This window comes from Coffea arabica, chromosome 7e, assembly GCF_036785885.1.
Source record: "Coffea arabica cultivar ET-39 chromosome 7e, Coffea Arabica ET-39 HiFi, whole genome shotgun sequence".
Lineage (NCBI taxonomy): Eukaryota > Viridiplantae > Streptophyta > Magnoliopsida > Gentianales > Rubiaceae > Coffea > Coffea arabica.
This window is the reverse complement of record NC_092323.1, coordinates 45,413,463-45,422,411: the sequence shown is the minus strand read 5'-3', so window position 1 is coordinate 45,422,411 and position 8,949 is coordinate 45,413,463. Positions and strand designations below refer to the sequence as shown.

Genomic DNA, 8,949 nt, shown 5'->3' with positions numbered 1-8,949 from the left:
TCGGTCAAAAGGTCATCATGAGAGAGGAGATATTTTGTTCCATTAGTAATAAACTTGTATGGCAAGAAAGTGGTGGTCAAGTGGTGGTTCAATCGGTAGTGCGCGGGACCCGCCGGTTCGCGCCGTTTCTCTTAAAAACACACGTACTAGTGTTTTTAATTTCTTTTCACTAACTTTTATTCATTGCTTCATATCACATATTATTTCTCACTTAAAAGTCACTTTTAATCACCAAAAGTGATCCTTACTCTGTACCGAAAATTCATCCGGCGAAAAATCGCGAAAACCCTAACTTTGCTCCAAACTTGAAACCGAAATGTAAAACCCTATTGTCTAAGTTTATTTACACTTGTGTGAAATAATTGGGTAGTGGGCTTTGATAAATAATAATTTTCAAATAAAGGCTATTTTAGTACTTATTGGGCCTTATCGGAAAGCCTTAAAGAGCTGGCTCTTTAAGCTGTTTATGCGGACTGAATTTCTTCCAGATTTATGTGGGCCGGATTCCTCACAAAACACTATTCACCAGAAATTTTTCCTTTTCTTCTGCCTCGGGGCGTTACAGGTTTGGTGACATTTTCCAAGCTATTAAGCAAAATGAGTGGGAGGTGCAGCAGAAGGAATCTCAATATAACACAAAACCCACAGATGAAGGTAGAAGAGCGCTCCATTGCACGCAAGCGCGGCTGTTTCTAAGCTTGAAACATTAGGAGGAGTTTGCAGGCAAAAATCTCGAGTGAAATGGTTAAAGGGTAGTGACTGCAACACTAGCTTCTTCCACGCCTCAGTAGGGGAGAAGAGGATGAAGTTCACAATACGCAAAATAAAAGGTAGCGATGGTTCGTGGATTGAAGGCGATGAGCAAATTGCGGAGGAGGCCGAACTGTTCTTTAGGCAACTCTTGACAGCGGAGGAGGTTGGTGATGTGGGAAGCTTGCTACAAAATATCCCATGCCTTGTCTCTCCGGATAATAATGTCTCTTTGTTTCATGAGGTCACTATGGAGGAGGTCAAAGGAACTATGTTTGGACTTAACAAAGAAAGCAAACTTGGACCGAACGGATTTATAGGAGTCTTTTTCATGCATTGTTGGAAAATTGTGGCAGAAGATGTATTAGCGGCAACTGGAGATTTCATGGCTGGAATAGCTATCCCGAAGGGGATTACTAGCACTCTTATTGTTTTGATTCCGAAGAAACCGAATCCTTCTATGTTTGTGGATTTTCGGCCAATCAATTTATGTAACTTCATCAATAAGATATTCACAAACACTACAAGAAATTTGGTCATCAGTGACAACTGATTATTATCACAGAAAATGTAAAAGTCGTCACTAACGTGTTTTACTGACAACATTTTAGTTGTCACAAAGTCGTCAGTGAATCTCTATCGGTAAAGGTACACAGTCACAACATTAAATGTCGTCAGTAAATGTTATTCATTAGTGACAATATTTTTTGTCAATAATAAATACATATATAATGACGACATTTCACCATATCAATGATGCTCGTAGTAGTGTCGTCAGTAAAATCCTTTTCATAGTTGCCGTTGGTATTGATTGGTTACTCACAACTCTTTAGAGTCGTCACTAAAAATGGCTCTTTACTGACAACATTTATCATCACTATATACCTTTTTGTTATACACCCTATTTAGTGACAACTTTTTGTTGTTAGTGGAGAAATCTGATTAGTAACAATATATTGTCACTATAAAACCTGATACAAACGATTGTCCTAAAAGCAACCAATCCAACAATACATCAAATTAGAACCATATAAGGCCTGCTAATTAATATCTAAAAACATCCATTATACTAAAAAGGAATCCAACAATTCATCAAATCAAAAGAACCATAAAAGGCCTGCTAATTAATAGCTAAAAGCATCCATTATGCTACAAAGGACCAAAATATAATGTTTAAGTTCAATGTCATCCTACAAATACTACAATAGAAGTGGTACTGTGTAACCCAAATTGTTCATGCAAAGTCAATCAAGTTTACAAAAAGCATCCGAGCCTCAAAAGTCATAAAAACTTCCAAAACACTTCACGAGCCAAAAAAGCAGCTTTATCTTCATCCTTCTTGAGTCCACTTAATAGCTGTGAATTTTGCACAAAATCTGACATAGTAGCATTTGTCTGCATAAAGTAGTATAACAATAGTAAGTAACAAGCATTTTGAAAAGGAAAAAAATCTTAGATTTACTTATCACAAACTCAAATAATGAGTAGGAAATTAGCAAGGAAAAGAATAAAGAAGGTGATTAATTGTCATAACAAGAACAATATCCCAAATGAACTCAAAACTTAGCTATTAAAGTATTAGTAATATCAATAACTTATTTATATTCTATATGTTCTACTGAAGACAAAGGATTGTTACTTATAAAAATTAGCCATGGATAACATAAAACAATGATTCGCTGCAAATTGCTGTGCTACAATAACTTGATTAAGTTCATTCTTCAACTCGTAAAAGGTTATTTTAAATTAGCTTACTACCCAAAATTAAACCATCTATATAAATACCCTCATTAAGTCAATTGGGCAGAAAATTATGTCCATGATTCATATTGCACTTGATTTGTACTATTACAAATCTACCTTATTAAAAGTATGATCAGAAAAAGGTTTTGCCATGAATTTCGAGCATATGTGCTCTCATTACCTTGCTGCCTAGCTTCCAGTTGTGTTTAGAGATTTAAGCAGGCTCTGCATTTCATTCTGCTGTTTCTGCATCTAAGTTTGTTGGCTCACAAGTGTTTCCATCAGTTGCTGCTGAGATTGGATAGTCATTTCCAATTAAGTGTGCATGTGATCACAAAAACAAAGGAAAAAGGAAAAAAAGAGAGTTCGTGTTAACTCACTTTAAAGTAAAAAATGCAGCTATATGACAATCTCCTAGTGAGACATTGAGCCTATGTCCGTAGCTTCAATCACTGCAAAAGCTAATAATCACAGTACAAACAATTTAAGTTTTGGGAGTTTAATTCACATCAAATTGTACATATGCAGATTGATCTAGCAATACCTACAACTATCAATCTGAATAGAGCATTATTGCTCAAAAATTAAAGGATAGTCAAGCATAGTCATTACAATCAACTTTAGTCAAGCGTAATCTATATTTGAGCTAACCAGTCGTAAATGATTTTATTAACTAGGGATGACTATGCTCTAGAGATTATTTCAACTAATCAAAATAATCTATGCTCCAGAGATGTCTTTTTAACAAGCAAAAAATAGAACATTTAGAGGATTAAATGAGACAAAATAGACCAAACAAGTTGCTAGATGGACTGCACAACTTTTTTAGAAATTAAGAGTAAATAGATGGATTGCACAACTTATTTGTGCTTAGTTTAATCTGTCAAAACCAAATCAGGGCATGTCCTGGTACCAATACCTTTTGCTCTTCATGGTATTTTGTAGGCCTTGTCCATAAGTCGCTCGTTGACTGAAGCTAAATTTACAGCAGAAAATGGACAAGTTAATTGCAGAGAATTACTCAACTCAGTGATCCAATCTGTACAAGAAGCCAGTGGATTAATTGATTATGCAGAGGTCAGGCATCATACGTAATTACATGAAAGTCTATACTACAATGCAACTTTTCTACAAAAATTCTGTTCAAAGCTGTATTTACATTAAATAAATAGATAGCCGTTCTAGTTGCCACTTAGCATATATCACTTTACTCTGGTATAGACTTGTAACAAATTAACTTTGCTTTCCTAAGACTAAAAAGTACCTAATAGTTAAGTGAAAAGCTATTGAGCTGATAAGCTCTCAATTAATTGAATGAAAAATAAGATAAGGATGAATTTTTCACCGCTCAGAATATGCAAAGGTGAACTCCATGATCCACCTATAAGACACAACTATGTATGTATCTATCTATAAAGTCATCTCATCTTAAACTTCATGCCTCATTCTTAAGTGATTCAATCTGAGTTGGTTAATTATCCACAGTGAAATTACAGCAGCACTATATATCAATCTCAAATAACAAGCCAAACTCCTAGTAGGTAAATACTAAATTGAACTAACTTGTGAAAGCTTTTAACTAGCTTTCCATTTTAGGTTAATGTGCTCAAGCTTTTCTTGTATCAAGGCATACAAGTTAAGACCCAACTAAAATGTGACTAATTCCATATCAGCTCCACTATTTTCCTATTGTCAAGACTATTTCAAGTGATTCTTTTAAGTTCATAAGACCCCAGATGAATCAGCAGATTATCATGATCACTTAATATTGTTTGGATAGCCATAGGTCTATAGCAATTGCCTTTCCTTGTATCATTTCCAACATCTTTTAAGTGAAGTGACATAATGCAGTAATAGGAACACAAAGGACTCGTATGATAGACATAATGCAGATTGACCTAACTATTAAGTGAAGTGACAAATTTGACTATATATTTAGATGTTTAGAACAACAGGAGGAACACAAAGGACTGGTATGGTAATGGTTGAAGTTAGTATCATAAATCCCACCATCAAATCCATCTTACAAAAATCTATTTTTTCCTTTTTTTCTTAATGAGATCGCTTTTTGGGAAATAGGAAAAAATTACCACTCCAAATCAAACAAACAAGAAACAGGGCCATACACGCTTTGGCAATGTGAAGGAGAAAGCACACTCCAACTAAATAAATAGTTTATTGGTGAAATTCCCATTACAATTAACCAAATTTCAACAAAACAAAAGATATCTTTGACAGTACAAAAATTTTCACCAAACCTTGTACCTAGATCTTGAGCTACTTATCCACTTAATTAAATCCCGAATCACTATTTTTCATTTCCCTCTTAACCCAACACCATTCTACCAACTAGTTTCCTCGCATTCAACCACTCACTACCAAAAAATTCACAAAATCACTCCTGATTCTCTTCCATTCCCACTAACACAAAAAATGAAACACTAAATTTGCCCTCCTAGGCCCATCACAAATCGGTATGTACCCACAATCGAATCTCTCTAAAGCCCCTTGTCTTGTATAAGAAAAAGTTGGGAAAAAATTTTAGGGTAGAAATCCACAACAAAACAAATTCCACAATCAGGAGATGACTCCATCCATAAATCAAAAGAAACCCAAAAAAATTGGAGAGAAATTTTTAGCAAAAAATTAATTAGGGCAAAAAATTTGGGAAAAATTTCAGGAGAAAAAAGAGAAAGGGCGGACCTTCTATTGTAGAGCGTTGATGGTAGAGGAAGTCTTCGATTCAACACTGCAGAGCCATAATCAATCAACAGATATAAGGAGGAGAAGTTCTTCTATTTTGTTTGGCAAAGATGAAGAGATGAAGCGGGAGAAACTCATTTTGGTTCTAAGTGTTGGGCGTATGGTGTATAGTGAAAGAGTACTAGGAGCCGGTCTTGATTTCTAAGTGTTTTATGTACACCCGCGCCTCTTCTTTGTTTACTCACGTTTAATGAAATTTCAATTCCTTAGCTTCCCCCCTTTCTTGTTTAGTTGCAAAATTTCAAATAAAGGTTTTTTAGTTTTACTTTTTAGTTGAAGTATAATTTTAGTAATATATTATTAATTTCTATTTGTTTATGCTTTTTTGAAACTATTCATAAAGGATGAGAAATTTGCTGCATTAATACTAGTGGTAAATGTACATTTTTCTACTTCAAATAGTTCGCTTTTTCATGATATCAAATAGCTCATCCAGTGTTAATATTCACGTCACTGTCTAGAAATTGTGAAATTACTACAACTTATTTATGTTTCTTTCATTATTTTAGCCTAATAGTACAGTAATATTTTCAATTATTTTACATTGAGAAGCACGAATTTTGATGGCTATTCTTGCTTTAAATTATTGTACGATAACCTGACACTTGTCATAAAACATGACTTTTTGCAGTCAATTAGACTTTTGTCAAAAATTACCTTGTCATAAAAAGTACCTTTTGCAATACCGTAGTTCTTAAAGTCAACTCTTTCTTATTAAAATTTTTTTTTAAAAAAGATCAATTAGATAGGAAAAATAGTTTTTCATAAATAATTCATTTACTATTAGTCAAACATAAAACTTCACATTTAATTTATTACCTTTGACTAAAAAATAAATAATTAAAGCAATAGATCGATTTAATTAATTAACTAAAGAGTTTAGGATTTATTTGCTTTAATAACTAGTTCAATTTACAAACTCTTACAGCTTAACATTTTTCAGGTATTGGGAAATTAACTACAAAATGTCTTTAGTCTTTTTTTCCTTTAACAAGTCATTCTTTGACAAATTAATATGACCAATTTGACTAAACTAGTCAAATTGCGAATTCATATGAAAATCAAGAGGCTCGAAATTGTATGATAGTCAAACGGTTTCATTAGAAACAAATCAATATTAATATTAATATATTGCCAAAGTTGTAAAAATTCTAAGATAGTTTAGTAACAACATATAATTATCACTAAAGCTATCCATTATTATAGTGACAACAGAGAGTTGCCAGTAACGAAAGTACACAAGCTTCAGTGATGACATTGCAAAGTTGTCAAAAAAAATAGAGCTAGTAATAGTGATGATATTCATCAAGTCGTCACTAAAAGTATTCACCAATAACTCCGGCTCTCTTGGATCTTGTTAGAGGGAATATGTTTGTGATGACAAATACAAGTCGTCACTAATTAGTTAGCTCTATGAGACATTTGTGACGACTTTCAAAGTTGTTGGTAGAGGACCTCATTCTGTGACAACTTTTCTGTTGTCACTAAGAAATGCTGTCACTGATGACCAAATTTCTTGTAGTGAAAGTTATTGGCAAACAAGCTTCGATTTATTTACAGACAACTAAGATATTCATCAGTTATGTGTTACTTTGTAAATAAATATTGTCAATACCTTTGTGAATACTAAGATATTCATCAGTTTATGTGTTACCGATACTAAGATATTCATCAGTTATATTCACAAAGGTATTGGCAAATAGGCTTCGCTTTATTTATGCAACTATAACTAGTTGCGGAAGCTTTTGGTAGGGGCTTGAAGAGGCAAGTGTCGGAGGGCAGCATTGATCCTTATGCGCTGCTAAGAGGAAGTTTATTTACGCAACTATAACTAGTTGCGGTGCCTTGTTATGTGTTACTGCCAATACCTTTATGAATACCACAATTAAGATATTCATCAGTTTATGTGTTACTGACACTTGCCTCTTCAAGCCCCTTGGCAGCGTGTTTTCAAGTTAGATATGGTGAAAGCATCTAATAGGGTGTCGTGGCATTTTCTAAGGTTTATGCTGTAGTGCTTGGGGTTAGCTGATGGATTCATCGCGCCCATTATGAAAAATCTATCACAAAGCTGATTTTCTATTCTAATCAATGGTAAAACTAAGGGTTTTTTCCAAGCAACAAGGGGGGTTAAGCAGAGGGATCCCCTATCTCCAATCTTATTTATCCTAGTTGCGGAAGCTTTTAGCAGGGGCTTGAAGGGGCAAGTGTCGAAGGGCAGCATTGATTCTTATGCACTGTCGAGGGGAAGTTTCCCTATCACACATTTATCCTTAGCAGATGATGTTGTAATTTTTACTAGGGGAGATAGAAGATTAGTGAGGAACCTAATGCGATTCTTAGAGGATTACCAGCAGGGTATAGGGCAGAAAATAAACAGCTAGAAAAGCTTTTTCATCATGTCAAGGAGTTGTGGGCCACCTCACGTGCAATTCATAAAGCATTTGACTAGTTTTCGACAAGGCTCTTTTCCATTCATGTATCAGGGGTGTAATATGTACCATGGAAGGTGCAAATGGGATTACTTTCATTTCTTGATTAACAAGTTTAATGCAAAAATTTGCTGATTGGAAGAAAAAGCTTCTATTGCAAGGTGGCCACCTAATATTAATTAAACACGTCTTAGCCTCTATACCCTTGCATGTATTGGTTGTAATGGACCCCTCCCAAAGCGATATACCAGAGGTTAGAACACATCATGGCAAATAATTTTTTTTTAGTGAGAAACAAATTCACAAGACAAGTTTCACTGGTAGGCCTGGAGGAGCTTATGCTATCCTACAGCAGAACACGGACTAGGCTTACGAAGCTTTAGTGACATGTAGCTTGCTTTTGGTTGGAAATTATGGTGGAGGTACCATTATGTTGATTCCCTCTGGGTTAGGTTTATGCTTTCCCGATATGCTGATAATAGGGCTGCTCTTGTTATTGTTAGATTCATGAGTAAAGGGTTGTGTCCCACATTGGTCCGAGAGATGGAAACAGAGCGGTTGATATGTAAGTAAGGACCCAAAACCTAATAGTTTAAACTTTTGGGTCAGAGTTGGGTTCCTGACTTACATATTGGGCTCTTTAGTGGACTCTCTCGAGGTGTTTCTCCCTAACAAACTGGTATCAGAGTTTCAGGTTGTGAGACTGGTTACTCATGGGCAAGTGGACTCTTCTCGGAGTTGGACCGGTGAAAATTCTCTTCTTGATGATGGACCGAAGTGCTAAGAAATTTGGTTGGTGTTGGACCAGGTGTGCCATGGGTTTGGCAGGGGGTCCGGTTAATATTAGACTAAGGAGTCAAGGGTTGGCAAGAGTCCAAAATGTAATTTTGATATTGAAGAAGAGTGGGTCCATGTTTGGGAGAAGAGGTGACCTTGGTGATAAAGGTGGCCTTGCATTGAGTATTAAAGTGGACTCGAAAAAAGAGTTTGTAAATTTGAGTTTAATGTGGGGGTTACTCATGAAGGGGAAGATTTGTTAGATTCATGAGTAAAGGGTTGTGTCCCACATTGGTCCGAGAGATGAAGACAGAGCGGTTAATATGTAAGTAAGGGTCCAAAACCTAATAGTTTAAACTTTTGGGTCGGAGTTGGGTTCCTGACTTACATATTGGGCTCTTTAATGGACTCTTTCGAGGTGTTTCTCCCTAACAAATTAGGAAATTGGCTTAATTTCTTTTTAGGTAGAATTTTTGTTTTGTGT

General features: G+C 35.2%; 1 long non-coding RNA gene across 3 annotated transcripts; it reads right to left on the bottom strand.

Moving 5' to 3' along the window:
• Positions 1-1,838: 1,838 nt before the first annotated feature.
• Positions 1,839-5,476, bottom strand: LOC113701033 (uncharacterized). Of its 3 annotated transcripts, none has more exons than XR_011818095.1 (5): positions 5,197-5,476; positions 3,413-3,532; positions 2,874-2,954; positions 2,675-2,784; positions 1,839-2,145 (listed from the first exon to the last, which is right to left on the bottom strand). It is a non-coding gene; the product is annotated as an uncharacterized lncRNA (long non-coding RNA). The 3 variants fall into 3 exon arrangements; XR_003450795.2 differs by having other exon boundaries at positions 2,675-2,781; XR_011818096.1 differs by having other exon boundaries at positions 3,413-3,469.
• Between the last annotated feature and the right edge of the window lie 3,473 nt (positions 5,477-8,949).